The sequence below is a fragment of the Salarias fasciatus genome, chromosome 17 (genome assembly GCF_902148845.1).
Source record: "Salarias fasciatus chromosome 17, fSalaFa1.1, whole genome shotgun sequence".
NCBI classification, from domain to species: Eukaryota; Metazoa; Chordata; class Actinopteri; order Blenniiformes; family Blenniidae; genus Salarias; species Salarias fasciatus.
The window spans coordinates 18,455,478-18,478,605 of NC_043761.1; the positions used below are offsets into that span (position 1 = coordinate 18,455,478).

Consider the following 23,128-nt stretch of genomic DNA (forward strand, 5'->3'; position numbering starts at 1 on the left):
GTTAATTTTCTCATTTTCTCCAGAAAACATTCTAATGTACGTTATATTTGTCATGTTAAAATTTTACTTGTCTCATTATCTCGGTAAAACAACCTTATTTTTCTGGCTGTTGACAAATCAAGACTTCTCACCAAACAATGATGTGCTATGCTGCTACAGACCACAGACAGAGGGGAGACGAGCCAATAGAGGGTTTTCTCGACGCGTTGTCAGGCGCGTCATCGACCCGGAAGTCGCCATCTTGGAGGTACTCCTTATCACAACAAAGCACGAGTCCTAAGGAAGATCCAGAGCGTTATCAAGAAAAATGGTAAATTGTTGCCGTGTCATTGGTTGTGCCAATAGGTCAGACAGAGAAAAACATTTGGAATTACATAGACGTCGCCCAGCGGCAGACTGGCGACCTGTCCAGGGCGTACCCCGCCTTCGCCCACAGCAGCTGGGATCGGCTCCAGCTACCCGCGACCCCGAAAGGGATAAGCGGTAGAAATTGAATGAATGAATGAATGAATGAATAGACTTCCAAAAGTTATAAAAAACCAGGGTGAGGAATGCCAAAAACTATCAGAGGAACGGAGGCGCTTGTGGTTAGCAAAGCTTAACCAAGATCTACGAGGGAAAAATCTGGACAACATCCGAATTTGTCAAGTTTCTTGTCAGGTAAGTGAAAAAGAGCGCAACAGTTTAAGCTTATTAATGACTTCATATGTTACTTTGATCATTCATAAATGTTTAGCTTCTACAGAAACTTGAATTTTTTATGTCCCTAGCCTTAAGAGATGTATTGCTCCTGAAAAAAACAGTTTGTGCTAGATTTTTAAAGTATTTTATGTAAAAACAAACAAACAAAAAAAAAACATATTTCAGCTATCACACTATTTGTAGCCATCAGCTTGGTAATATTTGCATTTTAATCAATTATTTAGAACCCCAACCCCTAGTAAGTAAGTAAGTAAGTAAGCTTTATTTGTATAGCACTTTTCCCAGACCAGGGTCACAAAGTGCTTCACATAACAATAATGTGTACAAAATAGAAAATACAAAATACAATCACTAAAATAACAAATATGCACGATAAAACAGTACCATGCAGGCCAGAAAACAAATAGATATACAAGATAAAAACAGTACCATACAGGCTAAAAGGCTTGTTCAAAGAAAAAGGTCTTTAGCTGCTTTTTAAAAGAATCAACATTGTCCAGAGACCTGAGCGAGCAGGGAAGCTCATTCCAAAGACGCGGTGCCACTGCCTTAAATGATCTATCCCCTCGAGTTTTGAAACATGTGCGGGGAACCATTAACAAGTTTTGGTTGGAGGACCTCAAGCAGCGAGTGGAAACATAGGGCTGGATCAGGCCCCTGATGTAGTCCGGTGCCTGCCCGTGTAGAGCCCGAAACGTCAAAACCAAGATTTTAAAATTTATCCTAAATGAAACAGGGAGCCAGTGTAGGTCCTTGAGTATGGGACTTATATGGGCTCTCCTACGAGTGCGGGTCAGGAGCCGTGCAGCGGAATTCTGGACAACTTGAAGGCGCGCCAGTTCTTTTTTGTTGAGACAGGTGAACAGACTGTTACAATAGTCGAGGCGAGATGAGACAAATGCATGTACAATCAATTCCAACTCTTTGAAGGACACCATTTTGCGAAGTTTAGCTATATTCCGAATTTGGAAAAAGCAGTTTTTCACAAGCTGATTGGTGTGGTGTTCCAGGGACATTCCTTCGTCAAAAATAACACCCAGATTTCTTAGGCTGCCTTTAACTGAACAGTTCAGGTCACCAAGATGGTGTTTTATGGCAGACATGGTGCTGTCTGGGGCAACAATCAGAGTCTCCGTTTTGTCTGAATTCAGCTGCAGACTGTTTTCACTGAGCCACTCCTTAATTTTGGCCAGACACCTCATCAGCGACTTACGTTTTTCTGGCTCAGATGATTTAAAGGAGCAGTACAGCTGCAGGTCATCGGCGTACAGATGGTAGGACACATCACTGAACTGGTGAATCAGCTTGCCAAGAGGGAGGATATACAGCAAGAACAAAATAGGTCCAAGAACAGATCCCTGTGGCACCCCCCACTGAAGCTCCACAGGATCAGACATCACATTGTCAACGGAAACACTGAAAGTTCTACCAAACAGGTATGACCTAAACCAGTCCAAAACAGGACCTGACAACCCAACCCAGTCCCTCAGTCTGTTGATCAGGATGCCATGGTCGACTGTGTCAAAGGCAGATGATAGGTCTAGTAAAACCAGTACAGTGCATTTGCCAGAGTCCGCAGCCATCATAATGTCACTAGACACTTTCAACAGGGCCGTCTCAGTTGAGTGAAACTCACGAAAACCAGATTGAAATGTGTCGTGTATGTTGTGTGTCTTCAAAAAGGAAGCAAGTTGGACACAGACCACCTTCTCCAGGACTTTAGCCAGAAATGGGGTTTTTGATATTGGCCTGAAGCTCTTAACATCTGTTGGGTCCAAGCGTGCTGGTCCCCAGTGAGGGTCTAGGAGGTGGGAGCCAACTCCTACGGATCTTTACCACCAATAAACTGTAGCTTCTCGAAATATCGGGCTTTCTCTTTTAACCCAAGGCCTTCCTGATATTCCTTTGCTTCTACAGTCCATTTTGACGAGCTTTCGACATGGCTGAATGCACTCAAATTGTTCCATAACACACAATCGCAACTACTGTCAGTATGATTGTTGACACTGAGTATCTCCAATATGGCGGCGCAGCGAGGGTACCGCCCAAGTTGTGATGTCGGTGAAAACCCTCTATTTGAAGGTGAAGTTGAAATTTACAATATCACAGAAGCAAAGTGACAGTAGAACAAGACAAACAGAGCACAAAAATATAGTGGTCGACCGATATGGGTTTTTTTGGGGGCTGATGCCGATGCCGATATGCATAGCCGATTTTTCCAATTTGATATTTAGGCTGATTTTTTAATGAATAAATAAATAAATAAATAAATAAATAAATAAATAAATATCAATCACATTTTTGTGAAAAACATCAATTTCTGAACAACTAAAAGAAATCTATTACAACAAGTGGTGTCCAGTCCTCTGAACATTTATTCAGCTTTCAAAACAATGAAATATTTTGTCTGAGTAAACACACAATGTAAAAAGCAGTAGTAAACATTCACACTCTTCTTAAAGTGTCAAAAAATAAATTTAAACATTAATATAATTTGAACAAAAGTAGTCAGAAACAAGGCTGTAAAAAAAAGCCATACATACAAATAAAAACAGAACTCGGGTCATGCATTATGTGTAGGAATTTGCAGGTGGCTAATACATGGTTCAGAAAAAGCCTCATGACTGATTATTTACTTTTTTTTACTCTCGCCATTTCCTCCTATTTACTCTGTGTTGTCGTTAACTACAGTAGTGATGTGTTTTCACCAACAGGGTTGAACACGCACAACTAAAGTCAGCTTCGACCACGCTAATCTCTTACTGCTAAAACTTATCACAAAGTAGTATTTGAAGTTAACAATATGCAGGGTTTCCGCCAGACCTTTTCAGTCCGGGCGCCCTGCCCGTGCAAAATTCCAAACAACTGAGAAGAATAAAAGAAGAAGAAAAAAAAAAACTCTCTGACAGTCGAACACCGCAGCGTTAGCAACGTTAGCAGCGTTAGCACCGCGGCACGACGTGCTCCCCGGCCAAACTTTTTTTCTGCAGTAAACACTGATACGCTGCAGACTGGAGCCACAGAGCCACAAAAATGTTGAAATGTTCAACATAGCCATTATTCATTGCAGATGCAACAGATGCAGGTTTTTTCCACAGCCTGGATTCCACCGAGCACACTCCGCTCTGACATAAATGAATGCAGCAGCGCGCCACAGGGGTCCTTTCTTGAGGGGCAGCTTTCGCTGCCCGCACATGTGCCTGATCAAAAATTGCGTCATTTTATACAACGGATCAAAAGTCGGCTTTTTGAAAGAAAATACGGCCGATGGCCAATGGAGAAAAATGCCCAAATATCGGCCCAATATATCGGCCGGCCGATAAATCGGTCGACCTCTACAAAAATATACAAAACAAAAACTGAGCTCTCGCCCTTCCTGGGGGGTATTGCACAAAACCAGGATAAGGGATTAAGCCGGCAAACTGTTGTTATCCTGTGGCGATCTTGTGGTGATCCTGGACGAAGTTAGCCTCAAGTCGATTGCACAAAAGCTGGCCAAGTTTATCCTGGACAAGTCACCATGGTGATTTATTCTCTGCAGCTAGCTGCTCCACAGCAGGCTAACTACCCAGGATAAGATTAAACTGCTGTCAACAATGTGAGAAATGGGCGTGGTTTACAGCATTTCCTGGATTTTTCTACACATTACATCATTTAATGATCCTGCAGCCAAATCTTATTACTGTAGTCATTGCATTTGCAGGGTCTGGTTGACTTTAGTATTATTTTGTTGCTCAGATTATATGAAGACCAACATCACTTTCAACACAGACGTTTCAGAATCCTTTCTTTAGTAATACAAGTCCTACAATAAAAGGTTCACAATTATTGTAAAGACAATGGAAAAAAAACCTTGATGAAATTGGTACTAAACCACACTGATGTAAAAAATAAAGAATAAAAAATAAAATAAAACAACCCTGAAGCTACACAATGAGTAAAATGAGAAACAAAGGAAAAATAAATGCATCACACCACTGAAATGGACACAATATAACAGACAGCATATCATTTTTTCTTGACTGTCTCCTGAAAATAGGAAAATCGTCCTATTTCAGGACTCCACCTTTAGGAATGAATGGTCCCACATCATTCTGACTCCAGTTTTTTAATGGCTAAAATCATACAGAAATTCATTCTGAGAAGACAACTAATTTATCACTTCATTTGATAATTGCTCTTTGGGTTACACTTAAGTAACTTACCAGACTGCAGAATATTTTTATGTCTGGTTTTCACCTGCTGCAGGTTCTTTTCTGGCCGACAGGTTTGTTCTTCATGACAGATGAGGGATGAAACAGAACACAGCATGAGGACAATTGATTCAATAGATAACACGGACACAGAGTTGAAATATTCTTGAATAAATATCCTAAATATTGGCAAAATGCTGTTTCCCCCGTGTATTTCCTGTATTTTATTATTATCATTTTTGTATGATCATAATCATGTATCATATGCAGAATTAGGCCATTTTTAGTGTCTGATCTGAGCATCACTATTTTCACTTTAATAAAGCTGCGGCCTGCATGCAGTACTTGTCCTCACCATTGAAGCGTGGGGGCGCTATGCCAAAAACGTCACTTAAAGCAGACGTACAGGCTGGAATATATGGAGTGAAATTAATGGACGTGTTTTGTGTAAAGTCCTTGCTCTGGGGCACCCCCCTTTTTAAGTGAGCCCCCCCCCCCCACAGCCGCGGTATAGTCCGCACACTGCTGCTCATCCCGGTGAAGTAAGATACTTGTCCTTGTTCCATTTTCAATCTGTGATTCTGTGATCGATGTCGTGGTCTTCTGAAGAACGCCGTGAACGCGCACTTATCCTGATGCTCCTCACCTGGCTTGAGTAAGCTGCGTCTTTTCATCCTGGCTCGGCAAACGTGCAACCGATCAATCCGAGAAAACACCGACTGGGCTGACTCAAGCCGCGCATTTTCATTTATCCTGGATGTATTTATCCGACCTTTGTGCAATACCCCCCTGGGCGGGATCTTGTGCAGGCCTAGGAGCTTGAGGGTTCTGCACAGGATCTTAGCTGTTCCTAACACTGCCCTCTTCTGGCCAGAGATCTCAGATGTTTTCCCGGTATTTCCTGGATTCATGCATCCAGCTTGGTGGTTGTTGCCCCAAGAGCCCCCATCACTACTGGCACCATTGTTGCCTTCACAGGCCACATCTTCTCCAGCTGCTCTTTCAGCCCTTGGTGTTTCTCCAGCTTTTCCTGTTCCTTCTTTCTGATGTTCTGTCACTGGGATTGCTGCATCCATCACTGCTGCTCTCTTCTCATGTATCTCCACCACCACTACATCAGGCTGACTGGCCATCACCAATTTGTCAGTCTGAATCCTGAAGTCTAAAGTGAAGTTGTCAAGTGAAGAGGTTTCATGATGAGGAAATTTTGTCATCATTGTTGTTGATGAAAGCAACACTACTTCCAGTTAGCTGCCAGACTTGTCTTCCATAGCCTCATTGAGTTTCCCAGAATGGTTCTCAGTTCCCTGTTCATCTTGTACAGTTTCAGGCATTCCAGGATCCATGTGTGCGGCACTGAGTCATCGGCTCTCTCGTAATCAATCCAGGCAGTGCAAAGGTTGTGTTTTTGTTCTTTACAGTCTTGTGCAAGCGCCCTGTCAACCAGTAACTGGTGCCTGGCTCCTCTTTCCAGTTCCTGTCTGGGCTCTGCTCATACATTGTTCCATGCGACTGTTCATCTCAGCCACTATGATGCCTGATAGGAGCTTCCATGTGGTGCTGAGGCAGGTTATAGGCCGGGAGTTAATGGAATTGTTCCCTTCTGTGGGTTCTTCATGATGAGGACTGTTTGACCTTGGGTCAACCACTGTGGGTGGTTCGCTTCTCTTAACACCTGATCATTGTGATTCCAGTCACCTGGTGTTCTGGGGCCTCACCTATAAAGCTTGCGGCGCACAAAACGAGCCCCAAACTTTGCGCAGTGGCTGCTCTGTGCCAAAGCAGGTACCTATACACATTTTGCGAAGGGAAAAAATGCGCGTGACTTTGCGGTCCTCACCGCCAACAAAATAGCTGCCGTATAGGACCGCACAATTCAGAAAAACTACGTGGAGACGACAAAGCAGAAGGAAACGGAATTGAAAATCCTTTATTTGTCCGGCATGGGGAAACTGCAGGGCTGCAGCAGCAAAAAAACATAGAAAGAAAAGTAGAAAAATACAAAGCCCAACAAGGGCAAGTTAAATATAATTTGTATGTAAAATTAAATGTAATTGCATAACAGGAATATACTGACCGACACAACTAATTATTCAAGTTAAATTAAATATAACGAAATACAAATCGAAAACACATAATTAAATAATAGATAGAAGCCGACAGATATAAATCAAACTTAATTTACACCAAGATCCAAGACAGATATAATGAAATAAATAACAGACATAAGTTCGATATAATCTAAATATACATTTAAGACAGACAGTGAGTGGTGATGATTGCACATGAGGGGAGACACTTTGAGGAAGTCACGTTCAGTGGCTTTGGAATGTTTTCATCCTGTACCCTCACCTTTCTACATCTTCTAAAATAAACAAAAAATAAACAGTTCAAAGGGAGAAATCAAACTAACACATCACGTAATAAAAACATTTACAATGTCTTTGTCTCTGCACTTACAAATACCGACTGTCACTTGTAATGACATAATTTTTCTCATGATACACACTTCAAATTGTTCTCAATTAAATGGCAAATTGACACCAAAAATGTTTGCTATTTAGCCATGGCCATATCTGACATCCGAACCCTGAATCATCAGGGTTCACAGCCTCTATGCTGCAGTGCATTAGAACCTGTTGACTCAAGAGGGAAAACAATTTTGATAATGCATGAACGCACAATATTGTGCAACCAATTTCCACTACATTTTTATGTTAAGCTTTTTTTTTTTTTTTAAGGTTTCTGCAATGTTGAAACACTGAATTATGACATGACACCTTCAAGTCGGACCACTTTTTTCACTTCAGTAGTAGTGAGGCTGATGGCACTGGCACCTGCTCCCACTCAACGTGTCTCCGTTTGTCCCTCCACTGTCCTCCAAAAAGGACAGCAGACCGGCTCTCCACCTCACCAATGAGGGGAGGGCAGCATCACCTCAAACCTCCACAGCGGCAGATCCACCTGCATGCGGCGCGTCTCACCTGCCGGCCGACACTTGTGTTCTGCGCCTGCAGCGAGACGCTGATCGCCCTTACTCTGCTGAATGAGCTATTAAATTGTAAATGCCGTGATTATGCACACTTTTGCTCGTTTGGCTGATCAAAAAGTGTTTTTCTATCATTCTCGTTCGTTTCTTTATGTTTGGAATAAGATTTAAAATGTTGCTTTTTTTTATTTGAGTGCTTCAACCGCAACCCGCCAGAATGTCATTAAAATCTTAATTTTTCGACACTTCATCCGCCTGATCCGCTGTTATCTGCAGGCTCCGCTGCGCCGCACCCTCTAATATACCCAAATTTCATTCATGAGTTCATTTGCATACCCATATATGGTGCCAAGGGGTGGAGTTGGGGCGGGATTGTGGGTGGGGTCGGCCATCATCACGTTCTCCGCAGGATTTGAAACCGTGACTTGGAAGTTGTGAACAGCTGTGCGGCTGACTTTTTTCTGGCTCCTGAATTTTTTTTTGCAGACAGAAGTTTGCGTTGTGCTCTCATGCATAATTATTGTCAGATTTTCCCGCAGAGTTTCATAGGTGAGGCCCCTGGTGCTCTGGGCATTTAGGGGGCTTTCTGTCTGTGTTCTGTTTGTTGGTTTGTGACTTCCATGCTTTTTCTTTGGTCCTGTCCGTCCTCAGTCCTGTCTCCTGTGGTCAGCAGTTCTGTGTGGAGCTTCTGGCCATATGGGAGAGCTGCAGCAGGTGTATCTGCTCTCCCTCAGAGCTCAGTGCTGTTCCCTGTGGGTGTGCGCCCCCCCACGCTCCTGGTTTGTTCTGCTTCCACTGTACAGCATTCTGAACTTTTGAAAGCAGTTCAGAGTGAGACTGATGTACTTGTGATCTGAGCACATTGTGGTCAAAATGGAATGATTTAAGAAATTTTGTGTTTTAAAAAAGAACTTTGCCTTCTGCTCTGACTACTGCTCCACAAACAGACAAACAGATTCAATTCAATTCAGCTTAATTTATAAAGTACCGTTCCGGGTTATGGGGCGGGACTGACAGACCACCTCAACTTGGCTCGCCACTGAATTTCTGGAAAGAAACTCGAAAAGCGACTAAAACTTGAAGAAACTCGCTTGTATGTGTGGAAGAGGTCTGGGGAAACATGCCACGAAAAATCGCTAAACCTGGGCAATCACCATCGAAAGCAACAGCGCAAAACCCCACTGCTCCGACTGATGCTATCTATGATGCTAACAACAACCGCGAAGAGGCTAATACTAGCGGATCATCAAATGCAGAGATACTGAATGCAATTCGTTCGCTGAAACAAGACCTCGGCGATCAGTCAACCGGAGTGTTGGAGGCTATTAATAGCATCAAGGGAGATCTGTTATCCCATTTGAGGAGAATTGGAGAAACGGAGGAGAGAATATCACAAGCCGAGGATGATGTCATCGCTTTACAACAGAGAGTTAAACAACTGGAAGGAACAACGGAGATGTTGCGCAACAAAATTCAAGAACAAGAAGACAGGGCAAGGCGCTCTAATCTGAGAATGGTAGGCCTCCCCGAAAAAGCAGAAGGCACTGATATGTGTAATTTTTTGGAAAATTGGCTTCCCAAGCTACTGGGTGACACTCTCACGCCACCCCCGGTGATTGAGCGGGCGCACCGGGTCGGTCAAGCTAACACGAGCCGGTCTACAGCGCCCAGACCGATAACCATCAAATTTCTGAACTATAAAGACCGTGAAAATACACTGAGAGTGGCCAGAAGACAAGGGCATGTGCGCTATAATAACCAACGGATCAGCTTTTTCCGGACCTGTCAAGTGAAACCCGACAGCGACAACGCCTGTTCGATGGAGTAAAAGCAAGATTTCGTTCCCTAAACATTCGCTACGGGCTGCTCTACGCAGCTCACCTGGTGATCACCCATGACAGCAGGCGCCTCATCTTCAGATCCGTCACCAAGGCAGAGGATTTCCTTCACAACATTGAATCCACCGACACCGCTTCTCCATGAGAGCACTCCAGCGCCGAGAACCAATGACTATAGGTAATTTCTGTAAATATCTCGGTTATATATGATGGAAGAACTGTCTCTCGGACAAGCCTTTATGTCTTTCTTCTCTTCTCTCTCTGTCTCTCTCTCTCTCTCTCTCTCTTTTTTCTCTTTCTTTCTCTCCCTCTATTTATAATAGAGAGGCATCTAATTTAAATTTCTTTTTTGAAGAGATTGGATATATAAATAATTGTTTTGAAATGGGTTAGGAAAAGGAAAAAATTGTAAGACAGTTGCTTGAGAGATATACACCCGTCGAACCTCCTCAAATTGTTATTAGATATAAATACTGTGTTAACAGGATAAAAGTTAGTTAAAAGAGTGACTAGAGTTAACTGTTCTTTTTTCTTCTACCGGATTTACTTATTTAATTTTAAATTTATCTTTAAACTTATTTCTGGTTGAACTCAGTCTTTCTTTTATCTTTCAGTGAGCCTTATATGCTGTATGAGCTCAAGAACATTTTGTGGATCAAACGATGATCATAATCGGAGTCATTTACTCTTTTCGTAATTTACATGTACTTCGTTTTGGGAAGTACATGAGGGTTTTGTGGGAGGGAATAAGATCTCGGTATTATGTTCGTCATTGTGTTCCTTTTTTTTTCTTTTTTTTTTCAAGATTTTCGGGCATTCTAAATTCAGTTTTTAAACAAAGATGACTACTAGATTAGAGTTAAAAATGTCGAGCTGGAACACAAGAGGGCTCAATAAACTGGTAAAACTAATGAATAGGATAAAACAAATGAAGACCAATATAATTTTCCTACAAGAAACTCACTTGATAGAAAAAGATATAGAGTTAAAAAAAGGTGGCCGGGGCAAGTGTATTCTGCTTTTTTCTCATCTCATGCCAGAGGAGCCATGATATTAATTCACAAATCAATCCCTTTTCAATTAAGAAAAAAGCACATAGACCCATCTGGAAGGTATATTATACTGAATGGGACCATAATATCCACCCAAGTCAGTTTAATATGTGTATATGCTCCTAATGGTGATGACCCCCTTTTTTTTCAAAATCTCTTTCTTTACATATCATCCTATCCTGGTCAATACATAATTGGCGGTGATTTTAATCGTGTGTTAAATCCAGCACTGGATCGCTCAACGGGCATTGATACCTCCCATCAACAAACAAGGAAAATTATCAAAGAATATATGACTGATCTAAACTTAAATATTTGGCGAAATCTTAATCCTGATAAAAGAGACTATTCGTGCTTTTCAAGCACACACAAGACATATTCTAGAATTGATTATTTTTTGATTTCAAATGGATTCTTATCAAAAATCGAGAAATGTTGGTATGATAGTATTCTGCTATCAGACCATGCACCAATTTCTTTAACAATGCGTTTACCAGATGCCATGCGCTCAATGCCTAGATTTCGCTTTCAGTCCAGATGGCTCCAAGATCCAGATTTTGTAAAGTTTATTGATGGAAAAATAGACCAATACTTCTCTTTAAATACAAATCAAACCAGTGCGTCCGTAAAATGGGAGGCATTTAAGGCCTACTTAAGAGGCGAGATTATAAGTTATACTGCACATAAAACCAAAATATATTACTCACAGCTTAACACTCTCGAACAAAAAGTTAAAGAACTGGAGCAGAGACTTCACCATAATGACAGCCCAGGAAAAAGACATGAACTTCTTTTATTAAAATCCCAGTATAATGAGATAACCACCAATAGAATAGCATCCAATCATACTATGACCAGGGAGAGAAAACTGGAAAGCTGCTAGCTTGGAGGTTGAAAAAGATACAAACTGATAGAGCTATTCATTCAATTAAGCTACAAAATGGAAAATTCCTAATTGATCCATCTGAAATAAACTCTGCTTTTAAAGAGTTTTATGAGGACTTATACAAATCTGAATACAGCTCACCAAACATCTCAAAAAAACAAAAGGACTTTCTCGATAAATTATATTTTCCAACACTAACTGTCAAAGCAAAAGTCGATCTAGATAAGGGTTTGAGTATTGAGGAGCTATTTGAAGCAATGAAAGGCTTGAGCAGTGGTAAGGCACCTGGGCCTGATGGGCTGCCCATCGAATTGTATAAAACATTCGCTGGTAAACTATTGCCTCATCTCTTAGAGGTGTTTATGAACCATATGAAAAAGGAATACTACCCCCATCTTTAAGAGCTGCTGTAATTTCCCTCCTTTTAAAGTCGAGCAAATGTTCCTTTGAGAGAACATCGTATCGACCCATATCTTTAATATCTTGCGACACCAAAATACTGTGTAAGGCTCTGGCCAGACGTATAGAACCAATAATACCTAACCTAATTGTCAATGATCAGAATGGATTTGTTCTTGGCAGACAAGCTTTCCATAACACACGGAGGCTATTGAATGTTTTATACGCTAAACAAAATGCCAGAGACCATGCAATCCTGTCATTAGATGCTGAAAAGGCATTTGATAGAATCGAATGGAGCTATTTGTTTGATGTCTTAAAAAGATTTGGTTTTGGAGAAAAATATCTTAGATGGATTCAACTATTTTATACCGATCCAGTAGCAGACATTGTGACAAACAACCAAATTTCAGAACCCTTTAATCTCAGTCGATCTACTCGCCAAGGCTGCCCTATGAGCCCCTTATTATTTTTATTTGCTATTGAACCTTTAGCCATGGCAATTTTTTTTTTTTTATTTTCATTCAAAAGATAATACAAAATATATACAAAAAAAAGAAAATAATACAACGATGAATGAAAAAGGAGCAGAAAGAAGAATAACTTATGTCTGCCCCTTCTTTCATCATATCATGTTTTCCCAGCCTTTACAAACACCATCTTTTTCACCTGATTTTACCTCAGTTACACACACCTTTTAACTTTTTTTTTTTCCCCCTCTATCCACCTCTCCATTTTCCAGCCACTTATATTCCGTCTACAATTCCATTCATTATCTGTCCTTGAAATTCCGAGACCAACTTCATTCTGTCAGAATAGAATTTTGCAGTGTTGGACACATATCTCATGTGTCCAACACTGCATAACTCCTCAGTAATGTAGTTTTGAAATTTCTTTTAAATGCTGCGATTGTTTGCAGTCCTTTTACTTCTTTCTGAAGTGCATTCCACAGATTGGTTCCCTTAACAGTCACAGTGCGTTCCATTATTTTTGTTCTGAATCTGGGTTTTTTAAAAATATCAATCCCCTTTAGATTATAACAGCTTTCCCTTTTTTCGAAACTTTCTTGAATTTTTTCAGGTAACAATTCAGGTGACAATTCGCCAGTCATCTGACATTACAGGTATGACTATTGAGAATTTAATTTACCCAGGGAGCATCATTTTAAATATTTGCAATTAAGAAGCTTTATATATTCCCAAACTAAAACAACCTCAGAACCCTTGTTATCAACCATTGAAGAAGTTATGGTCAAGCATGTACATAATACTGGTCAAATTTCCACCCTTTACAGTCTGTTATTAGCAACTTCTAAAGAGAACTCTCTTTCCTGTCTATCTGCATGGAAAAATGATCTACAGTCAGATATCAGTGTAGAGGATTGAGAGGAAACTTGCCTTCTCGCCCAAAGTCAAACAATAAACACAAGATGCAAACTTTTACAATATAAATGGCTGCTTAGGACCTATATCATCCATCCATCCATCCATTTTCTACCGCTTATCCGGGGCCGGGTCGCGGGGGCAGCAGTCTCAGCAGGGATGCCCAGACTTCCCTGTCCCCAGACACTTCCTCCAGCTCCTCTGGGAGGATCCCAAGGCGTTCCCAGGCCAGCCAAGAGACATAGTCTCTCCAGCGTGTCCTGGGTCTTCCCTATATCACACCTGTCAAACTACATCACTTTAATCCAAGTATTCCAGATCACTGCATCAAATGTACGGATGAAGCTGGTACGCTGTTACACTGCATGTGGAGCTGCCAAAACCTGCAGATATTCTGGAAAGAGGTTCTCAACTTAATCTCCGTATTTACAGGAAAGAATATTCCAGTTGAAGCTAAAATATGCCTTTTGCACATATACCCTTGAAGATTTTCCAGCAACTGTAAAGGAACGTAAATTAATAAATTTTTGTTTGTTACAAGCTAAACGTGCAATTGCTTTGAAATGGAAGGAGGTCCAGAGACCTACATCTGACCAATGGATCGCAGAGATGTCATCTAATTTGGCAATGGAAAAATTGACCTATATAGCCAGAGGAAAGATGTAAGATTTTGACAAGCTGTGGTCTTCTTTCCAAGCCTTCATGAAGGGCCATAATGTGTAAATACACAGAACTGGACAAATACTGTTGTAATCGCTTTTATAGCGTCATAATATTCATCCATTTTTTAGTTCCAGAGCTGGACTACTGATGAACCAGAACCAAAGATGAAGATGGTGACCGAACTATGGACTTAGAATGCAATGATCGACACATTTGTATACATTGTTTATTGAAATACATGTATGTTGAATACTTTATGCATATACTGATTTAATCAATATTTTATTTACCGGCAGATCTGATTTAGGGTGGGTTTTTTTCTCCTTTTTTTCCTCTTTTTTCTTTTTTTTTTGTGTTTTTTTGTCTTCTTGTGTTTTCATTTTGTTTTTTGTTTTGTCTCGTTTGTTTTAGATTATTCTTGTGTTATTTGTGTTGTGCCTTACTTGTTTGTTTTCTGTCTGTTTCTTAAAATGGAAAATTAATTAAAATAAATAAATAAATTAAAAAAATAAAGTACCAAGGACATCATTGTCATTTCTAGACACTTTTACAGAGAAAACCCAACAGATCCAAGCGTAAGCAACTGTGGAAAGGAAAAACTCCATTTTAATGAGAAGAATGAGGCTCAGAAGTGGCGGCTTTCTGCTATTCCGGTTGGGCGACTGGATGGAAAGAGAAGGAAATAGGACAGACACATTTCTTGTATCGACATACATTTCATGTACAAACAGAGGGTACATAGACTACAAGAGGAACAATGTTCAATGACACATAGTTATGAAACATTGCATAAAAGAAACGAGAGAAGCGAAGCAGTACTGGGAGCTGGTTCCACATGGTAGGAGCCCAAGGTTAAGTAAAGCAAACTGCTTGCATCCACTGCGTCCGGGTTGTCTCATTAGATCCAAAAAAGGGTTAGTTTTAAAGTAAATTATGTCTTCAATTACAAACTTATTCCACAAACTGTCTTCAAGACAAAAATATGTGAAATGCAGAGAAAAAATTAGAGAAAAAAAAATTGATCTCAAACTGTTTCTCCTTTGAAGCAAACAGAGGTGCCGACTGCGCTCTCTGAGAAGTGTTCAATGAGATTTCCGATTTGAAGAGAATGTGACTTTTACTTTGGGACCTGAATGCACCACAGTTGCAAGCCGCAGCGTCCTTCACACTCCCGGTGTCACACACTTCACAACAAAATTGGACAGTCAGTGACTGACAAGCTGTCCTGTTCGTTACAAGACGCACAGCGTGAGACCGCGTCCTGCAGTGATGTTGGAGGATGAATGAATCGTTGAAAACTGGCTAATTCACCAGTGGCTAGCGGCTAAGCTAACAGCTCACTGAGGGTAAATCCTGACTGACTCCAGTATTTAACAGCGCTGGTTTTATGGAGAGCGTCTCCGAGTAAAGCAGAGTGCTTTCACTGCACAAGAGTTTATGTGACTGCTGGCAAATGGGAGCATTTTTCCAGTCATGTGACATTATTTACTGTTTTTTTTTTAATCCTAATGACGGCCAGGTCATTCAGTTACATCAGAAATGTGTGGCTTGTGAAATGTCTCACGCTCAGTGTGTGAGAGTTGAGATCCTTGACAAAACTTGATAAAAACCTCATTAACCCGGACGACATTTGAGCTGGTATGACTGTATTGCTCTGTGTACCTACTCATCGTTGAGGTATAGGCATTCAGTGTAAAAGGCCGTGCTCTTGGCATTGAAGTAGCTGCTAAGTAGCTGCTTAGCTCAGCTTCTCACTACGTCTACTTCGTCTTAGAATCTTAAAAAATGAAACTGCACAGTAACTCAGGTTATTAGTTGTAGCTCATTCAGCACAAGCACCGCCTCCGTCTGTTTCTGCTAAAGCTTCTTTTTCACTGTCTGATTTCGCTCGCTAACTTAGTATTAGCAGTGGTGATGGCTTTTCTTTCCTCTTCTCCTCCTCCTTCCTTCTCTCCTCTCTCCTGCTCAGTGTGTTTGATATTTATTTATACTTTGACCTCCATTGGTGATAACGTTATCTGCATTAAGTGCAGCAGTTTAATAGCTTTGGAGGTGAGTCTCACTGAATTAGAGACCCGGCTGTCACCGTCCAAACAACTCAGCTAGCAGCTAGTGCTAACATAGTCTGTGTTACGGGGCAAGCAGGCGCAGGTGGTTCTGTTCGTGGTTCTCCAGCATGTCCCGAGTAGCTGGGACAGCAGACTGAAGGTGAAGAGGAAGTGTAAAAAGCCCCTAGCCTGGCACGCCAGACTGTCTCTTCATGCTCAGAGATCCATGGGGAAACAGTCTGGTAGCGCACCAATTGAATCTGACTTCTGCCCGGCAAACTTCTGCCAGGCCAATCACAGCCCACGAGAGGCGGGAGTTAGCGATACATCATATTATACCCCCCTCAAAACAATCATGGTGGCAGCCACAACACAGCGAGGTTTTACCACGGCTCTGTCTGAAGTTTTGAACGAATTGAATTTGGCGCTGAAACCACAGCAAGAATCTGCTCTGAAGACTTTTCTTTAACCCACAAATTCCAATGCCAAAGCGCCGCGCCACGTCCCAGAAGCGCCGGTGTTACGACAGATCACCAGAACGGAGGCGCACGCCACGGCACTGGTGATTCGCTTCAGGTCGCCGCTTCTAAACGGCGTGGCGCTGCGCCGCGCTCCTGGTGGGCGTTGACTTCAGGAACAAGACGCTGGCGCGGCGCGTCGCTGAGGCATCCAGTGGAGTTTCGGGGTAAAACGGACATAAAACCATGTTTTGGACTACAAAACTACTGCAACGGAGTGCTGTGTACGTCGCATTGTCGTTGCGTCACAGCTTTGTTTCTTGGATTGGTTCTCTCCGCTCAATAGTCCCGCCTCCCGTCAGCCTGTTTGAAATGATGCCCCAATGGCAACGGTACCAGACTGTATTTATAAGTGTGTAACACATGAAGTCAGTCTGGCATGCCAGGCTAAAAAGCCCCAGGGATCTTCTCACCACAGACCATTCACGTTTCGAACAGCTTTTCACCACAAAACACAGCTGCTGAGGAAATGACTCTGGTTTTTGGCAGCTCCATAGACCTAAACGTGAACAAATACCCCTTTCCCACTGCAACTAGCGGGTCGACCCGTGTCTGCAACCCGCTAACTATCGCCTTTTTAAACACCTTTCCCACCGCCTGCAGCCCCGGGTCTCACCTCCTGCTGGCGAGCCGCGTCGCTGCGTTTTCCCGCACTGATGGTGTCCCACATTGATGACATCATCAGCGCGACGGAACAAAACGAAAGTAAACAATGCAGCGGAAAACAGTCCCTGTTACCTGTAGACGAATCTCCTCTTCCCCACGGATCAGGGGAAGCTCTCTGGTCTCACTATCTTGCCATTGCTGGGTCATGTTGACGAAGGAACTCTCACGCTGTGTCCAGAAACAACAACTAGCGCGCTAACTTAGCCGCGCTGCGTCGACGTCATCATGTAAGTTCCCGGATGTGTCCCTCCTACTAAAAGCCGCTACAAACTCACCCGGGAATTTACCGGGTTGATTGCAGGGTCAACGACCCGGGTCGAAATCCCGGGTCAAACCTTTTCCCACTGCCATGACTTAGCGGGTTTAAATGGGTTTTTTGGCCAGTGGGAAAGGGGTATTAGAGACACCAGGGGCCATAGTCCAGGGTATCCCAGGAGCCAGAGTGGGCGACACTGAGTCTAGTTTGAAACTGCTGGCTAAAAGTAATCGTAAATACAGTAAGATCATAATCTATGTCGGTGGTAAAGATAACAGGAAACGCAAATCAGATGTCACAAAAAATAATGTTGCATATGTGTGTTTGAGTATGCAAAAACTATGTCGGACTCTATAATTTTCTCTGGCCCCAAACCTGATCAGAGCAGTGATGACATGTTTGGTCGATTGTCTGGTTCGAACAGAGCATGACACTACACTCTCCGCTGTGCTAGCGGGCGAAGCCTCCGTTGGATTGAGCGAGCAGAGCAGGCGGTGCTCAGAGGGCGGTGTGTGAGCTTGTGGTCCAATCAGTGAGTTTGTGAAGTAACAAATCCAGTCTTTTTGATTCTGCATTTTCTGGTCAGATTGCTGTTTTAAGCATTTTGAATGCAGAAATACAATTTTGAGCATAGTTTTCTCACCACATGTCCTGTAGCATAAAAAAAAATGCTCGACGAACACATGAACAACATGAAAAATATGATTTTTACTGGAGTGGGTCTCTGAAGGAACCAGCATGAAAACTATAGAAATTGCATCTAACTCAATAAGAAGTGCTTCAGGCTGCCTGGAGAGAAAGTTTATAATTTTTTTTCTGATATAGAGCAGAACTGTAGATCATTTTTCAGGAGACAAACTTTTTGGTGAACTGAAAAGAAATACTTTCTGTAATAAGAATACTGAATGAGCAGCTCCTCCTCTTTATGATCAGATTAAGTTTGATGAATTCTAAGTAATATCGATATTTTTTGTTGTTGTTATTGATGTGAAAATAGAGCATTGGTCCATTTTGTTGCCAGCTAAGTAATTACAGGGGAATAGCTGCTGCACACTGTTTTGATAAAAAAGAATTACTCTTTGTCAGAATTATGGGATATCTATTTTATTCAATGTATTTTCGATTTGCATCTGCCAATAACTGAAGCCCCTGTATACCTGGCAGGATATCCAAAGTTTCCAAGAGATAGACTCCAACTGGAATCAGGAGAAGAGGCCATAAACAAATGGATTATGGACTGTGATGAAGGAGCTGAAAGAGACGGTCTGTCATGGGACGAATCATAAGTCAAAGTTCAGGACAGGGATGGGTGGTGAAACATTTGTGTCTGATGTACCTCATGGAATGAAGAGGTTGAGTGAGTGAATGATTTTATTCCAATGCAACAATCAAACAAGCACTAGTGTGACCGGATGGCTCGGTATTTGAGAAAATTCCCACACACTTGCCGGTCTGTGAACGCACCACATGTAGGCAGCGTCTTCCCTACCCTGATTAGTTATTAGGTGTAGGTGTGCGACAAACGGGAGAAGTGCTGGGGAAGTCGCGTGGCTGTGCTCGGGGTCTCAAGGCATTGAAGTTGTTGTGTGCTGGGGCCAAGTCCTCGGCAGAGATGCGGGCTCTGATGCGGACTTAAGAGACTTAAGTTTTTGTTGCCTACTGAGTAGCTGGGGCTGAGGAAAAGGGAATAGCCACTGCAGCTCTATTATGCTCACTTCTTGGTTAAGAATTTAATAAACGAAATATTGTATGTTTTAACAGTCAATTAGAAAGCACTTGACCCCGCATCTCATGCCTCATAGACGCACAAGCCACTTTTAATGAACGCACAGCACTTGGCACTTAAGTATTGAGGATTTACAGTTTTGGTTTGTTGACCCTTTGGATTTTGTTACTAACTTTGGTTTGGTTAATTTGAGTTGTGTATTAATTTGATTTACTAGTTTGCGTTACTAACTTGAGTTTCTTTTGTATTTCCTAATTAACTTTATGGTGCGAGCTATTCATTGTTGGTTTTATCGTTCTTGTGGAAATAAAAGAAATAGTTTTATTATTGTAAATAAATTAATAAATTCATTGTAAACCACTGTCTGCTGTTTGTCCTAATTGTAAGCCAGGTCTAATCTGTGTGTCCTTGGCATAAAAATTGATCCCTCCCTTGGCTACACTAGATAAAGGTAATAAACCATCACACATTAGCCAAGAACGGCTTGGCTGCTGCCATAATGGAGTCAAAGTTCCGCACATAAATATAAATGGTGAGAAATGTTGAGCCAACAAGGCTGAGAGCTGTGATCAGTACAGAGATATCTGGAACCAGGCCTGGAAAACACAAAACAGGTCAATCAGAACCTGCTTATCAACACAAAAGACATGTAAGCTGTTGACTCAGGGGATGAATAAACACCAATAATCATGCATCTTCATGATTTGGGCAGAAGAGTGCTCCACACTCTCATAATGCAGTGTGTATTGCATACAGAAAAATACAAGTACTCATGCAGCTGCGTTCATTGAGACCGTGGGGCTTCGAGCTTGGAGCTCCACTCGTCATTTCCAAATTGGGAGCTGATTGGCTGCTGCCAATGTAGGCAGGTATTGATTAGTGGTTGACAGACTGAGACAGTTCAGCGCTGATAAAGCCAAAGCTAACAATTAGAAATCAAAATGAACCAAAGTTATTTAAATGTTTTTCCAAAAAAAGAATGTTGTACCAACTTATCTTTCCAAGGGAGCCCTCAGATTTGGTGAGTAAAAGCTTTTTTTCTTTCCAGTCTCATGTATTTTAGACCTTCTTTGTTTGGCTCTTGGAGGAGGTGGACGCTTTTTCTATCGCTCCCTGTTCGCTTCTCCCTCCCTACTGTCTCTGCTTGCTGCACTCTTGTCTCGTCTGTTTGACTGGAGCAATCACTTGACTTTGTTTTTCAAATGAACCAAAATATCAAACATGGAATTGATCAGCTGGTCTCTCAACACAATTGATATGATCATTTCAACAAAGAGCACAGGAGCTAGGGAACCTGCCTGCCCTGGACACAGCGTGAGAGATCCTTCGTCAAGATGACTGTGATGTGCTGCGGGCACATCATTTTCTTTATGTAAAATTTTTCCTTTTTTTGGCCGTTCGAGTATTATGTATATATTTATCCTATTTTTCTGGATTTTGTGGTTTCCGTTAATTTTTGGAAGTAACAATCCTTTTCCTGTTTTTTTGGTTTGTTTTGATTGCCTGTAAAAGGCAGCGTTGGAGGCAGCGCTCTCTCTCTCTCTCTCTCTCGGTGCATGCTGGGAGTGGGCGGCGGCTGGAGTGTGTGTGAGAGCGTGGTGTGTGTTGTGTGGCGTTTAGCTTGTTTTTTCTGTTTGTTTAAGTTGTTAATGTTCACTTTCACTGTAGTTTATTAATCACAGAGCACATTTATTAGTTTATATCGTTTATTTGGGTTCTTGGTGGGTTTTGCGGTCTGTTTGGGGGAGGTCTGGCTGCAGCCATGACCAACCTCAGGCAGCTCACCCGCAAACACAGGGTCCGGGTGGTGGCCCCGCCCCCTGCAGCGTGGAGGACGTGGCCCTGGCTGTGGGGGAGAAAGTGGGCTACGATAATGTTAGGTCGGTCGCGAGGATGAACAGCGCCGTGGTGATCTTCCTGGACCAGGTGGAGCAGGCTAACGCTGTGGTGGAGTCAGGCATTACCGTCGCGGACAGGTTCGTCCCGGTCCAGCCGCTGTCTCAGCCTGCTGTCCGGGTCGTCCTGTCCAACGTCCCTCCCTTCGTGCCAGATGAGCTTCTGATCCGCGAGCTGTCCAGATTTGGAAAGGTGGTGTCCTCGGTGAAGGACATCCTGTCTGGATGTAAGTCTCAGCTGCTGAAGAACGCCGTGTGCCACAGGAGACACGTATTTATGATACTCAATCATTTACTCTCACGCGGAATCGGAGGTTCAGCTCCTCGCTCCGGTTATTATGATTACGTTGTTTTCGCGAGCTCAGCTGGCATGAAGTGCTTCGGCTGTGGACAGGAGGGACACACCATCAGGGCCTGCCCAGCTGTGTCTGCTCCATCTGGTTCAGCGGGATCTGGCTCTCCGGAGTCCGGCTCTGCTGGGTCTGGCTCGGCGGAGGCGGGCCTGGCGGGACCGGGTTCCGGGGGACCCGGCGCTGCCGCCGCGGCTGCAGCCGCCCCGGCCCCGGCGCCGCGGGCCAACGCCTGGGGGGTCCCCCCACCGGCGGCGGCTCCGCGCTCCGGGCTCCCGGGGGACGCGGCGGCCCCGGCTCAGTCCGAGCGGCCGACTGCGGCTCCTCGGACCTTCCCGAGGAGGCGATCTGTCGTGGCCCCACAGGAGAGCACCGAGCACGGGGGGAGGAGTGTAAATACACCGGGTGAAGCTGCGGGTGGCGGCAGGGGAGAGGAGAGCGAGTCTGCCGGGTGGAGGGACACTGACACTACTGTAAATAACACTGCGGAGGTGGAGGGGAAAAAAGATAAAAAACAAGAAAAAAAAGTGGGTGAGGGAGGGGAGGAGACGCAAGGTGAGGTGGAGGGACAGGTGGAGGAGGATCAGGGTGAGACAGTGGTGGAGGAGCGGGTGGAAAGGGAGAAGGGAGGAAAAGCGATGGAGGAGGGAGGAGGGGAAGCAGGCAGGAGCACCTCCTGGGCTGAACAGGCGGAGGAGGAGGAGATGGAGGAGGACAGAGTGGACAGGGTGAAACCAGGGAAAAGAAAGAAAAAAGGCAACAATGCAGACGCAAAGAAAAGTTGTGTGGAGGAGCGGCTGTCAGACAGTGACAGTGATTGTGTGTCAGACGGCAGTGACGTTTCTTTTAGCAGCTCACAGAAAAACAGGTCTTCATACAGTGCAGACAAACTTAAAATGTTTTTACACCAGACCAAAAACCAGCACCGGGTGAAGGTGGGGGATCATTTCCCTGATCTGAATGGTTTTATTTTCTCAGCCAGGGTACACATGAGGAACAGACAGGAGTCTGGCCTCACTGAGCAGGAATGCTATCGTTTAAAAAAACTGGTGCCAAAAGCCAAAAAACAACTAAATGATGAAGGTGGCAGCCAAGTGTTTTTTATTAATTTATTTGTTCTTATCCTGGTTTTAGACATCTCATTTATCATGGATGTTTTTAAGCTGGGTGTTTTAAACATAAATGGAGTCAGAGATCTGAGAAAGAGGCAGTCAGTTTATGAGACAACCACACTTAAGAAGATCGACGTCCTGTTCCTTCAGGAAACTCATAGTGATTTTAGCATTGAGGCTGAATAGAGGAGGGAATGGAGGGGGGAGGCCATCTGAAGCCACCTCACTCCTCTCAGTGGAGGAGTGGGCCTCCTCCTCTCCAGGGCTTTTAACCCCGACTCACTGGAGGTCCAGCATTGTGTAGAGGGGAGGCTGCTTTTAGTCAAAGCTCAGTTCCACCATTTTAAACTTGTATTTATTAACATTTATGCTCCAACAGCCGGTGCAGAGAGGAAGCAGTTTTTCCTCAAACTATCTGAGGTGGTAAGTGGGTGTGGGTCGGAGGACTATTTG

General features: G+C 43.1%; 2 protein-coding genes across 2 annotated transcripts in view; both read right to left on the bottom strand.

The window, feature by feature from the left end:
* LOC115404702 (interferon-induced protein 44-like) overlaps positions 1-2,002 on the bottom strand; it is a 52,407-nt gene extending 50,405 nt beyond the window's left edge. Inside the window, exon 1 of the mRNA XM_030114096.1 lies at positions 1,996-2,002. The gene's annotated coding sequence lies outside the window, so the exon portion shown is untranslated. The remainder of the gene's footprint in view (positions 1-1,995) is intronic.
* The window catches only part of LOC115403871 (interferon-induced protein 44-like), a 391,401-nt gene that overhangs the window by 28,329 nt on the left and 339,944 nt on the right, over positions 1-23,128 (bottom strand). The gene's annotated exons all lie outside the window — the stretch shown is intronic.